Genomic DNA, 20,260 nt, shown 5'->3' with positions numbered 1-20,260 from the left:
GGGGGGGGGGAGGTTAGTATTATCATTGTTTTGGTATGTGTGATATGCACAATCATGTTTTATCTTAATGAAATGCTTAAGAGTACTGCTTTCATTTGTGTGTGGATAATTATTCTTGATCCCGTTCTGCAAAGTCCTAGAGTCATAAGCTAAGCATGTAGAAATACTAAGGGCCTCTTCTATCAAACTGCGCTAGCAGTTTGTAGCTCGGTGAGCCGTGCTGAATGGCCCGCGCTGCTCCCGATGCTCAGAGTTCCTATGAGCATCGTGAGCAGTGCGGCTCTCTGCGTTAAAAATAGCTAGCGCAATTTGATAGAAGAGGCCGTAAGATTGACAGTTACCTAAACCACCAGGCAATAAGACTTATGGACCCCTAACCACCCATATGACACATATTACTGGCTATTACTGATTAAGAGTAGTTCCTCTGGCACCACCCTATTGACAGGCTGGTCAATTCTCCTGGGAGCCTGGGAGCCTGGGAGAGAGGGTCGTGGACAGGAAGGTTCTTCAGGAGTCTGATTGCTGCGTTCTATACATGTTAAAGATGATGTATACTCTTTGTTGTGAGACAATTGAATAGTGCATTGCAGTAGTCCATGTAGGAGAGAATGAAGGCATAAATATGCTTCTTTTTTTAAAAATAATTTTTATTGATAAAGCAGCCAATATGCTTCTTATGTACATTGTCACAGTAGTGGTTAGGCCCCCTGCAGGTAAGTATATACATATGTATAGGTGCTTGTAGTAGGTACAGCGGGATACTCAAACCTGTCCTAGGAGTCCACAGTAGAGAATGACACAGGGATACATTTTTCCCTGTCTCCACAGGAACTCAATTTCCCTGTCAGTTTTGCTGCTGTCCCTGCCCCATTCCTCTAAGCTCTGCCTTAACCGCACAAGCCTCAAACATTTATGATATTAAAGTGTTTGAGGCTTGTGCAGATAAGGTTGAAGCTTGCATGACCTGGGCAGGAACAGGAAAAGGATGGGTTCGGGGATGGAAAAATGAGTTCCCACGGGGATCGGGAAAAAATTTGTCCCCTGTCATTCTCTAGTCCACAGGCCAGACGGGTTTCCAGGGTACTCCCAATTTAAATTAAAAACCTTCTTATTTAAAGAAGCCTTCTAGTAGTAACTACTCTTTTAAAGGTACTGATTAACAGCAACTGTCCTTCTCAGGACAATTTGACTTCTCTTCTTTTGGTCATTTCCCTACCTCTTGTTCTTTCATTCAGTGTCTCTTTACATATTGTAGTTCGACCCCTTTTTCCCTTTTTGTACAAGTTTGTCTGTTTGGTTAATTGTTTCCCCAAATATGTTTAACTTGACTGTTTTTATTGATTAGGCAGTATAATAAATTTTTAATAAACTTGAAACTTGATGAGAGAGATTTACTTTTAATTTGCAAGTCTCCCTCATGCATATTCATTAGGACTATCCTGAAAATTCACTTGGCCTGTGGACCCCTGCGACAGGTTTGAGTACTCCTGCAAAGGACTCAAATGTAGGTGTCCAGTCATAAAATTGCCCATTGTGTGGCTAATTATATAAATCATATAGCTACAGTTATGCACATAAATTATTAGAATAGCATCATATATGCATGTAAATGCTATTCTTTGAATATATCTATCTTACATAGCACATATTTTACAGGTTGGTGTGCACATAGGCAAGCCTGAGTGAAGTGTGGTTGGACTCATATATGTAACTTCTAGAATGGTTCTAGAAATTATGAGCCTAATTCTTGAAAACACACATTCTGATGGTAGGCAGTGGTAGATATCCTATCGCCGTTGGGCAGCCAATTGGATTGCACATTAAAAAAAAAACAACTCCTCCTCACTGAAGCAGAACGCTTACATTGTAGGCTTATGGAGTGCATCTAGGAAACGCGTCGTGATGCTTAAGCACTTCCAAGGCGGGTCAAGAGCATGGCTTCACCTGGAAGTGGCCTTGGGCAGGTCCATTTCTCCGTAGATGAGAGACAGGTGCCTGTAATTTAAGCCTTCAAAATGCTGGCCTACATTTCAGGCATCTGTCCAGGAGGGTAGGCATGATTCTGCCTAGGATGCCGGTGTGTGATTGACATGTGTTCGGTGGCCGCTTCTTAGGTGGCCACCGATATTGTCATCTAAACTAAACTAAAACTTAGTTTTATAGACCGAGTCATCAACCAAAAGGAGCTCGACTCAGTTAACAATAATGTAATACATAATACATAAAATTGACAAGGAAAAGTAGACTGAAATAGTTAATTTGCAAAATGTTTAGCAAACAAAAAAGTTTTCAGAACTTTCCGGAATAAAGCATAAGAACCTAAACTGCTTTAATTTAAGTGGTAAAGCATTCCAGAATTCAGTTAATTTAAAAGCAAAAGAATGACTAAATCTTTTAAAGGTTCTGTTTTTACCACTGAAAGAGGGAAATGTAAGTTTTAATTTTTGAGAACTTCTGGCATTCTATACAAAATATCTTTGGCTTTTAGGTGCACACATGCAAGCTCTGTGGCTGCTGTAAGTGCTTGAGCCTAAGCGCATATGCTATACTTTTCAACCCAGTCAGGGCACAGCCAACCTCTCAGTTTCTCAGGATATCTGCAATGAATATGCATGAAATAGTTTTGTCTACTTAGAAGGAGGCACATGAAAATATCTCATGCATATTCATTGTGGATATCCTGAAAACCCAAATGGTTAGGTGTGCCCTAAGAACTGAGTTGAGTAGCATGCTATAAAGAAAAGTAGGTGCCTACTTTCCTATAGAAGATGGGTGCCTCCCCTCAAAATAGCAGCATCATATCAAAAGATTTACTGTTAGGAGTTAAACACCTCATCATGGATTGTAATTCACTTTCTTTCTGGGCTGCCTTGGTTTTTCTTGTGGCCATCACTTGAAAGAAGAGTGAAAAGACTTGCTGTTGGTCTGGGACAGTAGGTCAGCAGAAGATTATAGTAGCATGCCTGCAGGGAATTTCTATAGCAAGCTGAATGACTGTTTAATTAGAGGAGAACTTGAAAGCAAAGTTAGACGAGCTGTGTTCTGCCTGAGAGATGATCGAAAGAACACATAACACGTATAGGTCGTGCAAAAGTCAGCATAGAAACCAGGACACATAGATTTTATTCAGAGAGCCCAGTGTCATGAAGTAGTAGTTAAAGCAGCAACAGGTTGAATTAATAGCTTGATATTTGAGGCAGGCAACTTCGGGCATTATACCCTTTGTTTAAGACTCAAGCTAGCAGACTTGAATTTTTTATTTATTTGTTTTTACCACATCCCAATGGTAATACCTGTACAATTTTACAACATTGTTTATTTATGTCTGCTGATTCTACCATAGGGCCTCAGTGTTCTCCCCAGAAATTTTTTCCAGCCGGGTGGCATGAAAAAGTAGCCGGGTGGGGTGGGATGGGGAAAATGAAACCCTTCTTTTACTAAGGTGCGCTAGCATTTTTAGCGCGCGCAAACCCCTGTGCTAAGCGGGAAAACTAAAGCCAGCTCAATGCTGGCGTTAGCGTCTAGTTCACATGGCAATTCTGTGCGCGCTAAGCGCACGCTAAAACCACTATCGCAACTTAGTAAAAGGAGCCCTAAATGTGTACTAATTTTTTTTATTAGTTTATTATTATTTTCCAATGCTCAATATGACTTCTTTTTTTAAGGTTTGACACTTGTGCCAGAATATTTTTATTAAATTTAAGAAGTATCCAATTCTAGAAGGGAATAATTAGATATTTGCCCTCTTTCAAATGGTATAGAGGTTTAAAAAAGGAAAAGGCGTTAATGAAGTCATTAGGTTCAATCTAGCCATTTATTTCTGCATGAATTTAAACAACTAAAAAAAAGAGATAAATATAGCTCATCCAATCATACGAGAAATGGCTCTACAGCAGGGGTGCCCACACTTTTTTGGCTTGTGAGCTACTTTTAAAATGACCAAGTCAAAATGATCTACCAACAATAAAATTTTAAAAAACACAAAGCACACTGTACGTAGAGAAAATGTCAGGAAGGAGGGAGGGGGCACAAACTTGGGATACCAAAGGAAGGGAGGGATACAGAAGGAAGGGGCATGAACTTAGGACAAAGGAAGGAAGGAGGGGTGGGAGCATGAACTTGGGGCACAGAATGGAGAGAGGGACATGTTGGGACATAGAAGGAAGAGAGGGGACACAAACTTAAGACAAAGTCTGTAAGGAAGGAGGAAGGGGGCACAAACTTGGGATACAGAAGGAAGGGAGGGAAAGGGGCATGAACATGGGACATAGGATGGAAAGATAGAAGGAAAGAGATGCTGAGGTGGAGGAGGGAATAGAAAGGAAAAATTGTTGAGCATGGATGTGAGGGAAAGAGATGGTGTACATGAGGAATGGAAGAAAGAGAAGAATGTTGGGCATAGGAAGAGAATTGTTGGACATGTTGGTTGGAGAGGAGTAAGGTAGAGAGAGACGAGAGGGAGAAATGTTGGATGTGGTGGTGGAGAGGGAACAGTGGGACAGATGCAAGAGGGAAGAATGTTGGACCTGGTGATGGAGGGAATGGAGGAAGAGATGTTGCATGGTTCTGGAGAGGGGTAATAGAAGGAGAAATGTTGGGCATGGGGCTGGTGGACAGGGGCAAAAGATATTGCACACAGTCCAGGGGGGATGAGAGAGGGAGAAATGTTGGATGTAGCAGTAGAAGGAGTTGGAGTGATAAACCCTTGATCCCTCTATCTTTCTTTCCTCACTCCCTTTGCAAAAAGGGAAGGAATAAGAGAGAGATGGTGGACGTTGCACATGGGGGTGGAGGAGAGAGGAAGAAATGCTTTGCAAGGTGGGGAGGGGTAAAAGAGTGTGCTTTGTGTAGTTTAATTTTGTGGTTACCATTATGTATTAATAAGATTATATTGTGTGTATGTGAAAAATGAATGGAAGAAATAGTATTTACAATTAGTGGAGGCAAGCAGATCGGGCGGCAGCTAAAGAAGCAGGAGAGTTGGCAGAGAGAGGCAAGTGAAGGAGGAAGCAGGGACCAGCGGGAGTGAGGAGCGGGTAGTGGCGAGAGTTAGCTCCACCCACCCCCTTAATAGGAGGGGAGCCAATGGCGCGCAGCCGTTTGGCGCTCGCCTTAGCGAGAGCGCCTTTGCGAAGAGCCTTAAGAAGAGCTGGACTTACACCCGAGAGTACGAGGAGAGACAGCACAGTAAGGGGCAGCAAGCGCATAGGAGGAAAGTCACATACAGGCAAGTGAAGAAAAGGGACTGAAGGCACTGAAGACAGGGAACAGGTAGGTCCAGGGGGCTGCACCCACACAAGAGCAAAAGAGAAGCGACAGGCACAGGGGGCACAGATAGCTGTAAGAACAGAAGACAGGAAAAGGGCAGGCCCAGGAGGCAGGCCTAAGAGGTAAACTATCCAGAGAGAGAACACACTAGAAGAGAGAACACACTCAGAGAAAGAACACACTAGAGAAGAGAGAACACACAAAAACAGAGGGAACTCACATAAGCAGAAGGTGGAGGGTTAAGAAAAGCAGAAGGCAGCGGTGGAGGGTTAAGAAAAGGCAAACTCAAGCAAAAGGCTTTTACAGGCAGAAAGGGCTAGGAAGAGCAGGACAGAGCGCACACGCAAGCGGAAAGAAGAAGAAGAAGATAAGGAAGAGCAAGGAACAGGAGTGAGCGTGCAAGCAAGGAGTATAGGAACTTCTAGAAGTCGGACAAGTATGGAAGCTGCAGGAGCCCAGGGGTTGAGCTTCCCAGTGTACTGCATGGACTGTCACATGTACCTCCCCTCGTGGAGACAGTCGTATGTGTGCGGACAATGTCAGGAACTGAAGAGCTTGAAGAGTGAAGTCAGTCATCTGAAGCACAGGATCCAGGAACTAGAGGGACTCTACATCTCAGAAGACCTATTCCTGACAGCCGATTACCCCACGAGAGAGAGACACATCGAGGAACAGGTCAGAGAATTTGAGCAGTTCATCGAGGACGCCTACAGGAGAGTAGAAGAACAAGAACCCGAGCAGCACACGTACAAGGAGGATGCACTGAGCAGAGGACACGGACTATCTGACACCAAGGAAGAAGGATGAAATGAGAACCACCAACGACACTGATTTGCGACCGCAGCGGAGACTGAAAGAAGGGAAATCTGCAATCCTGGTGGGAGACTCCATCTTGAGACAGATGGACAGTCACATAGCAGGAGGGAGAGAGGATCGGCTGGTGACCTGTCTCCCAGGAGCAAGAACCAAGGACATCATCGACAGAATTGAAAGGATCCTGGAAGGAGCAGAGACTGAAGAGACGGCAGTGATAGTCCACGTCGGAACAAATGATGTCGCTAGGAGAGACTACAATGGGAAGGCACTCACCGAACAGTTCAAGATCTTGGGAAGGAAGCTGAAGATGAGGACTCAGAGGATAGCGTTCTCGGAGATCCTACCAGTACCGAGGGCTGATGTGAAGAGGCAGATGGAACTACAATCAATAAATACGTGGCTGAGGAGATGGTGTGAAGAAGAGGGATTTCTCTTCATGAGGAACTGGACAACGTTCTGGGGCAAGAACAAGCTCTACAGGAGAGATGGACTTCACCTGAGCACGGCAGGAACTAGAATACTAGCAAACAACATCAGGAGAGGAATAGATCAAGCTTTAAACTGAGAGGAAGGGGAAAGCCGACAGTCAACCAGGTGTTGATTTGGAAGACAGTATCCCGAAAGGATACTGAGAGGGGAAAATGCTGGGAAGACATCAACAAGGGCAAACAAGCAACGAATTACCGGCGGAGCCAGACAAATCAGGAAAGGGATAGGAAGAATCTACTACATGGGGAAGACAATAAGGAACAAGACGAAGGGAATGAACATACAGAGGAATCATACCAAGCATCACTGGGGGAGGACAAGAGAGACAACAAGCAAAAATCTGCAGGGAAAATAACAAGAAAACAAAACAATCGAGACTTGAACTAGAGAATGACACGGTGGCAGTTACCCGCGGCTAGCAGCGTTTAGCCGCGGGTAACCCGCCGAAACGGGAAAGAAAAAATAGTGGCCTCTGCTGGGACGGGTCAAGGCCATTCACCGCCCCGTGGAGCGGTGAATGGACTTGTCTCCGCAGTGAGGCAACCAAAGATCGCGCGGTCCCCACCCGGCCATCTCCCTCCCTCCCTCCACCTCACCTTTGATGAAGAGCACCGGTTGAATTTCTGCCAGTCTGCGTGGGAAAAAAAAAAGCCTCTCCTTTTCCCCTGCTCTCAGTTTGTCGCTAAAGCCGACAGGACGTCTTTCCGATGTCAATTCTGACGTCGGAGAGGACGTTCTGGGCGAGCCAATCGCTGCTGGCTGGCCCAGAATATCCTCTCCGACTTCAGAATTGAGTCGGAAAGAAGACTTCCGGCGCCAAACCTCCCTGGGAGTAGGAGCCGGCGGGGGGGGGGGGGGGGGGGAGGGAGGGCAGGGCTTGCACCGGCTATTTTTGGGACGTCGGAAACTCGAGAACTTCCACCTTTAAGCCTCAGAGCGGGTTATTTTTGTGCGGCTGGGGGTTGCTCGCTTGAGATTCGGCCTCGCTTTGGGTGGCCTCATTGGCTTCCCCTGCAGATGCCTCCGGGCGTCAGCCTCTCCCACTACGTTCGTGAGAGCTGTGCGAAGATCGTGAGAAAGTTCAGTCATTCTACTACTTAAGTGCAGAGAAGCTAGTTTATTTAGTGTAGCCATTGGAATGTGGCATAAAATAGATGGACAGCAACCGGATGCATTGTCAAATGCCTAGTCATTGTGAGCTAGAACATTTTCTTTAGAGAATGTATGTATATGTATATATACACAAAAAAAGCATGCTGAAGATGGCCAACTTTGGTGTAATGCAATCAAGTCAGGCAGTAGTTGATAGCCAGCTTAGATACTGATTTCTTTAAACTTTTGCTCAATGAGCGGAAACCCAGAAACCCTATAGTGACCCAAGCCCCATAGGGTTTTATTACAATAGACACCATTCCTCAAAAGAAATTATTTGTAAACCCAGACCGAGGCCAGAGGGGAGGCAGTGAGAGGGGCATAGGAAGGAGGCACTAGGGGCACTAAAGACAGGAAGGGGCACTAAGGACATGGGAAGGAGGGCGGAAACAGGGTTTTAAAATTTTAGTCCTAGTAGTTTGCCGGTCCACAAAATAATTATTTTATTTCTGCCGGTCCACGGGTGTAAAAAGGTTGAAAAACACTGATGTAGAGTATGCCGGCTTTCTTTTTCGCCCAGCTGCACACGCGGCTGCTCGAGTTGTTCAATCTTCTCCTCTCTTGCAACTTCCTGTTTCCGGTTGCGTCAGAGGAGAATATTGAACAAATGAGCAGCCGCGCGTGCGGCTGGGCGAAAAAGAAAGCTGCCATACTCTACATCTAAGGTGAGGTGGAGGAAGGGAGATGGCGGAACGCTGCAATCGGTCGGGTGTCTGCTGTTTTTGTATCACTGCCTGCCTGCGCTCATGTTCCAGATCCTCCTCCATTTTTAGTGTGCACAATTGACCTGATTCGAGCTATAGGTGAACATGGGGGACACGTCATTGCAAGGGAGGACAAGTCAATTGATTTATTTTATGTTCTGTTTTTATTACAGGGCAGAGGCACTGAAACAGATTCTCAGTGCAGTAGTAGTGGCAGGACTCTCTTCTGTCTTCATGATGTTTCGCAGTACTGAGGCTTATATGGATGCTATGGGGACGGTGACGGGGCGGTGAATGGGATGGCGGTGACGGGGCGGTGCAGAGGATGGTGAGCCGGGGACAGAATTTTTCCCCGTGTCATTCTCTAACTTGAACTGTTTGTATGCTAATGCAAGAAGCCTGAAGAACAAGATGGGGGAACTGGAAATCAGGGCCAAAGATGAGAATCTAGACATTATAGCAATCACGGAAACTTGGTGGAACGAGGACAACAAATGGGACACAGCACTACTAGGGTACAAGCTCTACTGAAGAGACAGGACACATCAAAAAGGAGGAGGAATAGCACTTTACGTAAGGGATACCATTCCATTGACCGGTGTGGACGCAGCAACAACAAATGGCCAACTGGAATCAATATGGGTTAAAATTCCAGGAAGAAAGGGGACTGAGATAAAGATGGGACTGTACTACCGCCCACCCGGGCAAACAGATGCAATGGATGTAGAACTGATAGCCGAGTTGAGGCGAGAATGTAAAAGCGCAAACACCATAGTTATAGGAGATTTCAACTACCCAGGGATAGACTGGAACCATGGAGTCTCAAAATGTTCAAAGGAATCGGAGTTCCTAGAGGCTACTTGGAACAGGTTGTCAAGGAACCAACGAGAGGGACAGCTATTCTGGATTTAATCCTCAACGGGCTGAGAGGACCTGCCCAAGAAGTGGAAGTAATGGGACCTTTAGGGAACAGTGACCACAACATGATCCAATTCAAAGTGGAACTAAGTATGCCAAAGAGGAGGAGAACCATTGTAACAACGTTCAACTTCAGGAAAGGGAACTATGATGCCATGAGACAAATGGTAAAGAGAAAACTCAAGAACAGCTCCAGAAAGGCACAGACGGTGAACCAAGCCTGGACCTTATTCAAGAACACGGTGAATGAGGCGCAAAACCGGTATATACCCAGATTTAGAAAAGGGTGCAGAAAGAATCAAGCAAAAGACCCAGCATGGTTAACCAAAGAAGTAAAGAAGGTGGTAGGGGATAAGAAAAAATCCTTCAGGACGTGGAAGAAGGATAAAACCGAGGAAAATTGGGAAGAGCACAGGAAGCACCAAAAAGAATGTCACCGCGTGGTCAGAACAGCAAAGAGAGAGTATGAAGAGAGACTTGCGAAGGAGGCATGGAACTTTAAACCCTTCTTTCGATATGTGAAGGGAAAACAGCCGGCGAGGGAGGAGGTGGGACCCCTGGATAAGGGTGACAAGAAAGGAATGGTAACGGAGGAAAAGGAAGTAGCGGACAGATTAAACACGTTCTTCTCGTTGGTCTTCACAAAAGAGGACACATCCAATGTTCCGGAACCGGAAAAATTTTTCAAGGGGGACAAAAAGGAAAAATTATCGTGCATGGAGGTAAGCCACGAAGAACGTACTCAAGCAGATAGATAGGCTAAAAACTGACAAATCTCCGGGCCCGGACGAAATCCACCCAAGAATACTAAAAGAACTTAGAGACGAAATAGCGGAATTACTGCAGCATATTTGCAACCTATCCTTGAAAAAGGTATGGATAGCAAATGTTACACCTATTTTCAAGAAGGGATCCAGAGGCGACCCGGGGAATTATAGACCGATCAGCTTAACCTCAGTTCCGGGGAAGATGGCCGAATCATTAATCAAGGAAAGTATCAATGAGCATATAGAAAAAAATAAGCTGATGAGAACAAGCCAGCATGGTTTCTGTACTGGAAGATCTTGCCAACCGAATCTGCTGCACTTCTTCGAAGGGATAAGCGAACATTTGGACAAAGGTGATCCAATAGACATAGTATACCTGGACTTCCAGAAAGCCTTCGACAAGGTACCTCACGAGCGCCTACTAAGGAAACTGTGGAACCACGGGGTGGAAGGGGACATACACCGATGGATCAGAAACTGGCTGGCGAACAGGAAACAGAGGGTAGGAATAAAGGGACACTATTCTGACCGGAAAGGGGTCACGAGTGGCATCCCACAAGGGTCAGTGCTGGGACTACTGCTATTTAATATATTTATTAATGACTTGGAAACAGGGACAACGTGCGAAGTTATAAAATTTGTGGATGACACAAAACTCTCTGGCAAGGTTAGATCTGTAGAGGAATGCAAAGAACTTCAAAGGGACCTGAACAAACTGAGTGAGTGGGCAAATAAATAGCAGATGAGCTTCAATGTAGAGAAATGTAAAGTTATGCACATAGGGAAAGGGAACCAGATGTACAGTTACACGATGGGGGGGATAATACTGGGGAAAGGCAACCTAGAAAAGGACTTAGGGGTTTTGGTGGATAAAACAATGAAATCGGCGGTACAATGTGCTGCGGCCTCCAAAAAGGCAAGCAGAATGTTGGGCATTATCAAAAAAGGTATCACTACCAGAACCAAGGAAGTTATCCTCCCGCTGTATAGGGCGATGGTGCGACCGCATCTGGAGTACTGCGTTCAGTACTGGTTGCCGTACCTTAAGAAGGATATGGCGATACTCGAGAGGGTCCAGAGAAGAGCAACAAAAATGATAAAGGGCATGGAAAACCTCTCATATGCTGAGAGGCTGGAGAACTGGGGCTCTTTTCCCTGGAAAAGCGGAGACTTAGAGGGGATATGATAGAAACTTATAAGATCATGAAGGGTATAGCGAAGGTAGAGAGGGACAGATTCTTCAGACTGGTGGGGGCAACAAGAACTAGAGGGCACTCTAAAAAATTGAAGGGAGATAGGTTCAGAACAAATGCCAGGAAGTTCTTCTTCACTCAGAGGGTGGTGGACAGAGTACGACTTTGGGTTTCAAAAAGGGACAGGATGAGTTCCTGAAGGAAAAGGGGATCCAGGGATACAATTAGAGTGTTACTATACAAGTACAAAATGCTCTAGTGTAATAGATCACTATAGGTCATTGACCTGGGGGGCCACCGCAGGAGCGGACTGCTAGGCATGATGGACCTATGGTCTGACTCGGCAGAGGCAATGCATATATACAGGACATTAAATGAATAGGGAATACATGATTTAGGTAAAGGATCACTTACAGGTCATGGACCTGGGGGGCCACCGCAGGAGTGGACTGCTGTGCACAACCCGGTCTGACCCGACAGAGGCAATGCTTATGTTCTTATGTTATGTACTATTATTAGTATGGCGGCTGGGTCTGGGGTGGAGCCTGGGCAGTGCTTTTGGGCTCCCCAAACAAAAAAGCATTCCACTGACTGGATGTTGGACCTAGTATGGGAGGAGAGATGGGTAGACCTACTAGGAGGAAGGGGGACGAATGACCACATCCCAGAAATTTTGGCATAATTTTGCATTTTCAATTTAAAAAATCCTTATCTCCAAGATGCAAACCGAGCTATTTTCTAAACATAGCTCTTTAAGTTTTTGCATAAAGGCTCCTTATATTAGCTTTTTCTCTCCTTTATATTCATATGATACGTGTTAACCATTTTTAAAGTTTTCTCTCTCTTTTTTTTTTTTTGCACTCAGCATCTTGAACGTCCCTGTTTACTGAGTAGACATACAAATTTTGGTTAGAAATGATTCACAATTACTATCCTACCAAGAGCTAAACAAACTTTAAATAACTTTACATCCAAACTTCAAATCCTGGGGGGAAAAAATACCACAGTACTACTGTACCTGCACAGTTTTATTTCCAGTGACAAATTGCTAAATATAAAATAATATCAAAACATATTCACAAATGAATTTTGGCCCTTTGTCAATTAGTAATCAGTCATATCAATCATGGAGTTATATGTCACTCGCACCCCTATAGTGTACAAGTCCAGACCAGTCCACCTGAATTCTACTACCGGCAACCCCCTCGCACAATGACATCACGTACTCGAGCTCCCAGAAAGATTCCTTGTTCGCTATGAGGTTGGGAAGGACAGCGTGGAAGAGAGTGCGAGGTCCGATTTGTTTAATGTCCTGTCCTGCACCATAGGCATCCTGCGCTGCGTTGAAGTTTCCAAGCGAGCGAAGGAGAGGCTTCCTTTGCACCGTGACTTTTTTGCCTCATTAGGCATAGGTCAGCGACTGATAGAAGCTTACAACTTGCTTCGAGCCTTTCTCGTTGCCGGGTCCTGCCTTCGCGGAAACAGAAAGTAGGCAGGACCTGGCAGCAAGGAAGGCCCGAAGCAAGTTGTAAGCTTCTATCTGTCGTTGACCAGTCTCCTGCCTTAGCCCGTAGCAAACTCATGCTTCGGGGCTCTAAGGTGTGCGTGCCAGCTTCCCTTCTCTTTCCCCCCCCTCCCCCCGGATGTAACTTCAGGTTTCTGAGGGAAGAGAAGGGAAGCCGGCACGCACACCTTAGAGCCCCGAAGCATGAGTTCACATCTCCAAGCCGGTGAGAGATGGTTTTTGAGGGGGATTTTTTTTATGTTGAGTGGCGGCAGCAGCAGGATTCCCGATAGATGACAGCCGGGCGGTCATCTAAATTTGCTGGGCGGATCGCCCGGCTAAAAAGCCCTGGGGAGAACACTGGGCCTGATTTTGGTTTTTTAAATTTTACTGGAGAAATAACTTCTGATCTGGACTTTTCTACCTAAAGTGGAGTTGAGGAGAAGGTAAAAGCTCTTTATGCTGGTTAGTGAATAAAAATGAAATTTACTCCAGGACAAGAGGCTGTGCATAAAAAGGAGTGAATAAGGCAGAAATTGTATCTGCCCTGCTTCTAGATCTGGAACGCACTGGATATTCAAAGAAGAAACCTGCAATATTGAACCTGTATGAAATCCCTCAGATCTCTCTTAATTGGCTTAAATCAGTGGTCTCAAACTCATGGTCCGGGGGCCACATGCGGGCCGCCAGGTTCTATTTTGAGGCCCTCGGTATTTTTATCATAATCACAAAAGTAAAATAAAACAGTTTCTTGATCATATGTCTCTTTAGCTATAAATCACAATATTATTATTAAGACTTAGCCAAAAGGAAAGATTTATAAACTATAGAGTTTTACCTCATGCAAAATTGTCATTTCTTTAATAAGATATTAGCTATTTTTTCTGAGGCCCTCCAAGTACCTACAAATCCCAAATGTGGCCCTGAAAAGGGTTTGAGTTTGAGACCACTGGCTTAAATAGTCAAGAAGGGCACTTATCGAACACATCGGAAGATGATCAAACATTCCATGATTAAACCTATTTCATTTTATCCCTTGGCTTTCACTCTTTTGTGTATGTTCATCTTACCCCCTAGATGCTGGCATCAAGACTCCTTTGAGGCTTACTCTAATCGCCTCTCCTCGAGCTGGCAGAAATCACCTAGTCACCCAGTAAGGATAGCCATCTTCCTTCTCTGCCTAGCTTTGGGAGTGTATTCTCTGCACTTTACCTGAGACAACTGACTGTGGGATGGAAGTCTTGAACTTTGTGAATTTTTTTCAAAGAATTTTAACCAGTCTTTAAGGTTAGTTCTTAATATCTTCACTGTTGTGATGTCTGTTTAATCTTTTTATTAGAAAAAAAATAGTAGCCCAGTCAGTTAAGTCCCAGAAGTAGAAACTACGTGATACAAGCTCTATGATAGGTAATAACATATACATTATTTTGTAGCAATTTTTATTATGTTGTTACCCTCAGGTCACAAAGACACTGATTCCACATATTAAAAAAAACAGGCTGGATGCAGTAGTCAGTTTATTTATATTTCTAAAAAGTTGTTTGGAGAGAATAAGAATGTTGTCAGTTTTTTATTTTAATTTAATTTTGTAATTTAATGCTGGTAGTATATTTATTGCTGAGTACTGTTATTAATTAAGCATCTTTAAAACACCTCATCTTGAAAATATTAAGATGGTGGGTAAAGAAGAAGGGGTTTCAGTAAATAACTTCTTTAAACTGAGCTAAGATGTATGTTTGATAAGTCCTGCTTAGGATAAGGTCCTTTTTATTAGGAAACCACTTGTCTAGACTGGAAGATCACAGATCCTCAGGGTTGGCTTGTTGTGATGGAGTGGTTATGCCCTTTCCTTATAGCTGGTTCATGTTCTGTCTGCTTTTGCCAATCTTCAGGGTCTCGGAAATGAGATTGTGGCTCCAAGGCATGCTATCCCATTTTAAAGAAAGCACTCATCTGAGATGACTTTGTGTAATGTACGCAGTACTAACCTTAATTATTGCTGTTGAAGGTCAACTTAATTTTAAGATTTAAAATAGGTGAAATGTATGGCTTCATGTTCAGAAAAGTACCTTTGAGGCTCTCTGAACAATGAGTCTGTCATGCATCTATATGAACTGATTTAATATATTAGAACTATCTTGTTTAAAAAGGTTTTTCTTCCACGAATAGCGGCAGTCTGTAGTGGAAGACTAAGGAATAATAATAATAACTTTATTCTTATATACCGCCATACCCATCGAGTTCTAGGCGGTTTACAACAATTAACAAATGATCTGCATTGACAAGCTTATTTACAACATGTTACAAGCAGATTTACAAACAAATTACCTGTAGATTTACAGTAGATTACAACAATTTCCAATTTACAACAGTCAGCAATGAAGTTACCACAATTTACAGTAGTCTGCAATGGAAGGAAGATGTACAACAGTTTAACTGAAAATTGTGGATTAGATCGAACTAGACACGGGAAGTGGAGAGAGGGTCAAGGGGGAATCAGGTGTGGGAGGAAGGGGTTGGGGGTGGGGCCGGGGTTATGTGAGGTGAAGGGATTAAATAGGGGTCGTGTTTGTTGAATAGGTAAGTTTTTAGTAGTTTTCTGAAGGCAAGGTAAGTAGGGGCCTCGAGTATCATCTGGGCCAGCCATGGGTTCAACTTGGCTGCTTGGAAGGCGAAAGTTCTTTCGAGGGGTCTTCTGAGAAGGCAGTGTTTTGGCGAGGGGAAGGCGAACAGTTGAATTCTGCGTGCTGTCCTGTTGTTGCAGTAAAGGTTGAAGTGGGTAATTATGTAACTTGGGGAAGTCATCTCCATTATTGTTTTATTATTTATATATATGGATATTACTTGGAAATTGTTATTTTTTTAAGGAGTTGTAAATTAGAGAGAAATGATTCAGGTATATGTTTTATAACAATCCATATACCTGCTTTGTGATAGAATACTAGTATGTTGCTTGATTTTTCATCATTTGATTTTAAAGATGATGATGATAATGAATTTTACATAAATGTTATAAGAAAATATAGTAGTCCAGAATAGAGATTGCCATAGGGACAAATTTGTCCTCGTCCCCACAGGAACTCAGTTTTCCCTTCCCCATGAGTTTTGTCCCCGTCCCTGCCCCATTCCTGTAAGCGCTGCCTTAATCACACGAGCCTCGAACATTTATGATTTTAAAGTGTTTGAGGCTTGTATAGATGAAGACAGAGCTTGCAGGAATGGAGTAGGGATGGGAAAATGATTTCCTGCGGGGACAGGGAAAAATTTGTCCCCATGTCATTCTCTAGTCCAGAATGAGTCCATTTTTGAGACTGAGGGCTTGAAAGCTACAAACAATCATAAATAGTGAGGTCATTTCATATGGCTTTTCATGTCTAGCTTATCTGAGTCCAGGGATTGAATATTGAATATATTTTCCTGCTTGTAGAATTGCATTTTTTAAAACTTCGTTTTCCAGTTTAGGGACTGACATTCAACTGGCGTTGATCAGCGTTTTGCTCACTGATCATGGGTTCCCCATAAAGGTAGGATGACTTTGTTACAGCAGCTTACCTGGCCGTTTAAGTGCTGATTTCGCCCAAAGAAGCTCCCCCAAAAAGCCAGTTTTCAATTTGGCACTAACACTAACCGGTTAAGTGCCATTGAAAATTAGTGGTGTGCCACAAACAGATGGTTTGACCGGTCAGAAGCAATTTCTGGCTGGTTAAATAACTTTGAATTTTGATCCTTTAGTTGTGTTTGTTCCTGTTGAGTGTTTTTTTCCTATTTGTGGCCATCTTGATAATTTACGTTTCTTGTTTAGTAGGGGCCTTAATGCCCTGATATTGCAATTTGATATGAGTTCTGCCTTTGACTTAGTGGACCATGGGAAATTGTTACAATGCTTAGATGCAATTGGTATCAGAGGAGAGGTGTTAGACTGGTTCCGAGGTTTCCTTATTTCCCGCACCTATCAAGTACGTTTTAATTACAATCTCTCTGATACCTGGAGTAATCCATCTGGCGTTCCGCAGGGGTCACCACTATCCCCATTGCTTTTCAATTTTTACATGTCATCATTAGGTGCTGAGCAGAGTTTTGGTTCTACCCTGCTCATAGGTGCACTGAAATGATAATAATTGTACAAATATTTCCGAAAAAAAATATTGTTTATTAAAATTTAACAGACAGTCCTGTTTCAAGGCATTTTTTTATACAATGGAGGAACAAGTCAGAGTATAAATGCAACTTCCCTGACTTAACGCCCTCAAAATTCCATTCTGCTAGGTTCACTTAAATATACCTAATACATGATGACATTTTACTGCCTGCATAAAATTGGTCATGAATACTTGATACCATATAAGGCGCTTGTATGCATATTGGGGGAGTGTCTGTCCCCCTCACACAAGAATTCCTAAAAGTTACATTTTAATACCAGCTTATCTAATAAAGAAAAAGTATTACAATATAATATACACTGGTACCTTGGTTTACGAGTGCAACGGTTTGCGAGTGTTTTGCAAGACGAGCAAAACATTCGCAAAATTGGCGCCTTGGAAACCGAGCGTGCCTCGATTTGCGGGCACCCCCCCCCCCCGCCGCAACCTGAAGTCCCCCAGAGCCCTCTTCTTACTTTAATGTAGCACCGGCATGTCGACCACCTCTTCTGTGAGACCGTGAACTCGCAGGCCTTGAGCATGCGCACATGCTCAAGGCCAGCACAGAAGAGGAGGCCAACATGCCGGCGCTACATTAAAGTAAGAAGAGGGCTCTGGGGGACTTCAGGTTGTGGCAGGGGGGTGCCCGATGGTGGCGGAGGGGGGGGATCACGGGGGGGGGGGGGGCGATGGTGGTGGTGGTGGGTGCCGGATCGCAGGGGGGAGGGTGTTGGATCGCGGGGCCTTCGGGGGGAGCAGCGCTGCTGGCCTCGGTGGGGGGGGGGGGGTATCAAAGCGAGTTTCCATTATTTCCTTTGGGGAAACTCACTTTGATAAACGAGCATTTTGGATTACGAGCATGCTCCTGGAATGGATTATGCTCGTAATCCAAGGTACCACTGTACTTACAGAGGAAATATCCATCCACACAGTTAGAGTAAAGTTAGAAATTCTAATTGGATATACAAAAAGCATATATGAGGAATAAAATTTTAGTAAACTATTAATGTAGGAACTTTCCTATTCAGGGGTTCAGATTGAAATATAATTACCTCTAAAAATTGTACTGGAGGAGTCATATAGGAAAATGTAGGTTTTGTGGGAGTGGATTGGCACTCCCCTTCTCTTTCACTGAGACACAGGATTTTCAGTGCATGCTCTTAAGTGACTCAGTAACATGGGAGCAGCAGTTTGACTGTTAAGGAGAAATTATTTAGAGCTGTGTATATGGACAATTTTTTCCTCTGTAAGTATACTTTTCTTGGTTTCTTCTGTACCTTTTCTTTATTAGATAAGCTAGTATTAAAATGTAACTTTTAGGAATTCTTATGTGAGGGGGACAGACACTCCCCCAACATGTATGAAAGCGCCTTATATGGTATCAAGTATTCATGACCAATTATATGCAGGCAGTAAAATGTCATCATGTATTAGGTATATTTTAAGTGAACCTAGCAGAATGGAATTTTGAAGGCGTTAAGTCAGGGAAGTTGCATTTACACTGACTTGTTCCTCCATTGTACAAATGAAACAGGACTGTCTGTTAAATTTTAATAAACAATATTTTATCTGAAATATTTGTACAATTATTATCATTTCAGTGCACCTATGAGCAGGGTAGAACCAAAACTCTACTCAAAGCCTGCAGGCTGAGGACGTGTGACAGGTCCCGCCAGTCACTCGCTGAAAAAAATCTAACTTTCTTTTTTTTTTAAATAGTGACACGGTAATAAAGAAAATAAAACATGAGTCGTGGTGAGAGAAGTCAAAGACTGACTTCTTGGCTCCGTGGAAAACTGAGAACTGAGGAGATGCGCCCTGTGCTGGGTGGGAACATACTCACGCATGTTCGGTGCGGCAGACTCAAAACTTCTGTGTTTCTTCTGCTTGCGAAGGGTGTCTGTATCCGGGCTCCATGGATGACATCACCCACATATTAAAATGGGCTGCCTGCTTGTCCTGGGATAATCCAAATATACAATGTCGACTGGGTCACCCTTGTCTATCTGCCTGTTTACTCCATCAAAGAAGTGCAACGAAGTTCATCAAGCAAGATATTCCATTGCTGAAGCCATGCTGGCTTTTCCTCATCAGATCGTGTCCGTCAAGGTGATCAATGATGCGGTCTTTTATCAGCGCCTCTACCATCTTTCTGGGTACCAAGGTCAGACTCACCGGTCTGTAGTTTCCCGGATCTCCCCTCGAGCTTTTCTTGAAGATCGGCGTAACATTTGCCACTTTCCAGTCTTCCGGAATCCTTCCCTATTTGATTGACAGATTGGCTATTAGTTGAAGCAGTTCAGCTATAGCCCCTTTCAGTTCTTTGACTACCTTCGAATGGATGCCATCCGGTCCCAGGGATTTATTTAGACTGACCGTCAACCCAGTCAGTTTCCCATCTTCATTTACCGCATATAGCATGTCGGCTTCCGGTATGTTGCAGTGTTCTCCCCAGAAATTTTTTCCAGCCGGGTGGCATGAAAAAGTAGCCGGGTGGGGCGGGACAGGGAAATTTGGTGGTGGGGAAAATTAAGGACTCCTTTTACTAAGCTGCAATAGCGTTTTTAGCGCGTGCAGAATTGCCACGCTACACGGCTAGAACTAACTGTCTAGCATGTGCGGCAATTTTACGCGAGCTAAGCGCACGGTAAAACCGCTATCGCAGCTTAGTTAAAGGAGCCCTAAATGTGTACTATTTGTATTAGTTAATTATTATTAGTTATTTTCCAATGCTCGGTATGACTTAAGGTCATTCTTAAGGTTTGACACTTGTTCCATAATATATATATATTAAATCTAAGAAGTATCCAATTCTAGAATAATTAGATATTTGCCCTCTTTCAAATGGTATAGAGCAGCGTCTCTCAAACTTTTTTAACTCCGGCACACTAAACGGAGCAAATGTTTTTTGTGGCACACTAAATGCAGCAAATGTTTTTTCATGGCTGGAAAAAAATTCTGGGGAGAACACTGATGCCCTAATTTTCAAGGTCCAATCACATCAAAGAATGATGCTTATCTGGGCAGTTGTATAATAAAAGAATGGATAAGATAACATGAGAAGTGAAATTGTCATGAATCAGAGGGATACATACCCTGTAGGTCCTAAAAGCAGGCTTGTGGATTAGATATAAACTATGAAGGCAATGGTGTACCTAGCATATGTGACACCCGAGGCCCATCATTTTATGACACCCCCCCATCTGTATGAAAAACATGATTTTTAGTAACAATCCACACATCACACAAGAGTGTGCCTAGGAAAAGGCAGCATCTTACATATTGCAGTGAGCAGTACATCAATACA

The 20,260-nt window shown here is 43.6% G+C and overlaps 1 protein-coding gene across 11 annotated transcripts in view; it reads left to right on the top strand.

Moving 5' to 3' along the window:
* The window catches only part of ARPP21 (cAMP regulated phosphoprotein 21), a 643,283-nt gene that overhangs the window by 50,241 nt on the left and 572,782 nt on the right, over positions 1-20,260 (top strand). Inside the window, exon 3 of one of the 11 annotated variants that reach the window (XM_033930333.1) lies at positions 13,892-14,101. The exons of the other annotated variants lie outside the window; for them this stretch is intronic. The gene's annotated coding sequence lies outside the window, so the exon portion shown is untranslated. The remainder of the gene's footprint in view (positions 1-13,891; positions 14,102-20,260) is intronic. 11 annotated transcript variants of the gene reach the window in all.

This window comes from Geotrypetes seraphini, chromosome 2, assembly GCF_902459505.1.
Source record: "Geotrypetes seraphini chromosome 2, aGeoSer1.1, whole genome shotgun sequence".
NCBI lineage: Eukaryota > Metazoa > Chordata > Amphibia > Gymnophiona > Dermophiidae > Geotrypetes > Geotrypetes seraphini.
Note: the sequence above shows the minus strand (reverse complement) of the source record. Positions and strands in the feature narration are given on the sequence as shown.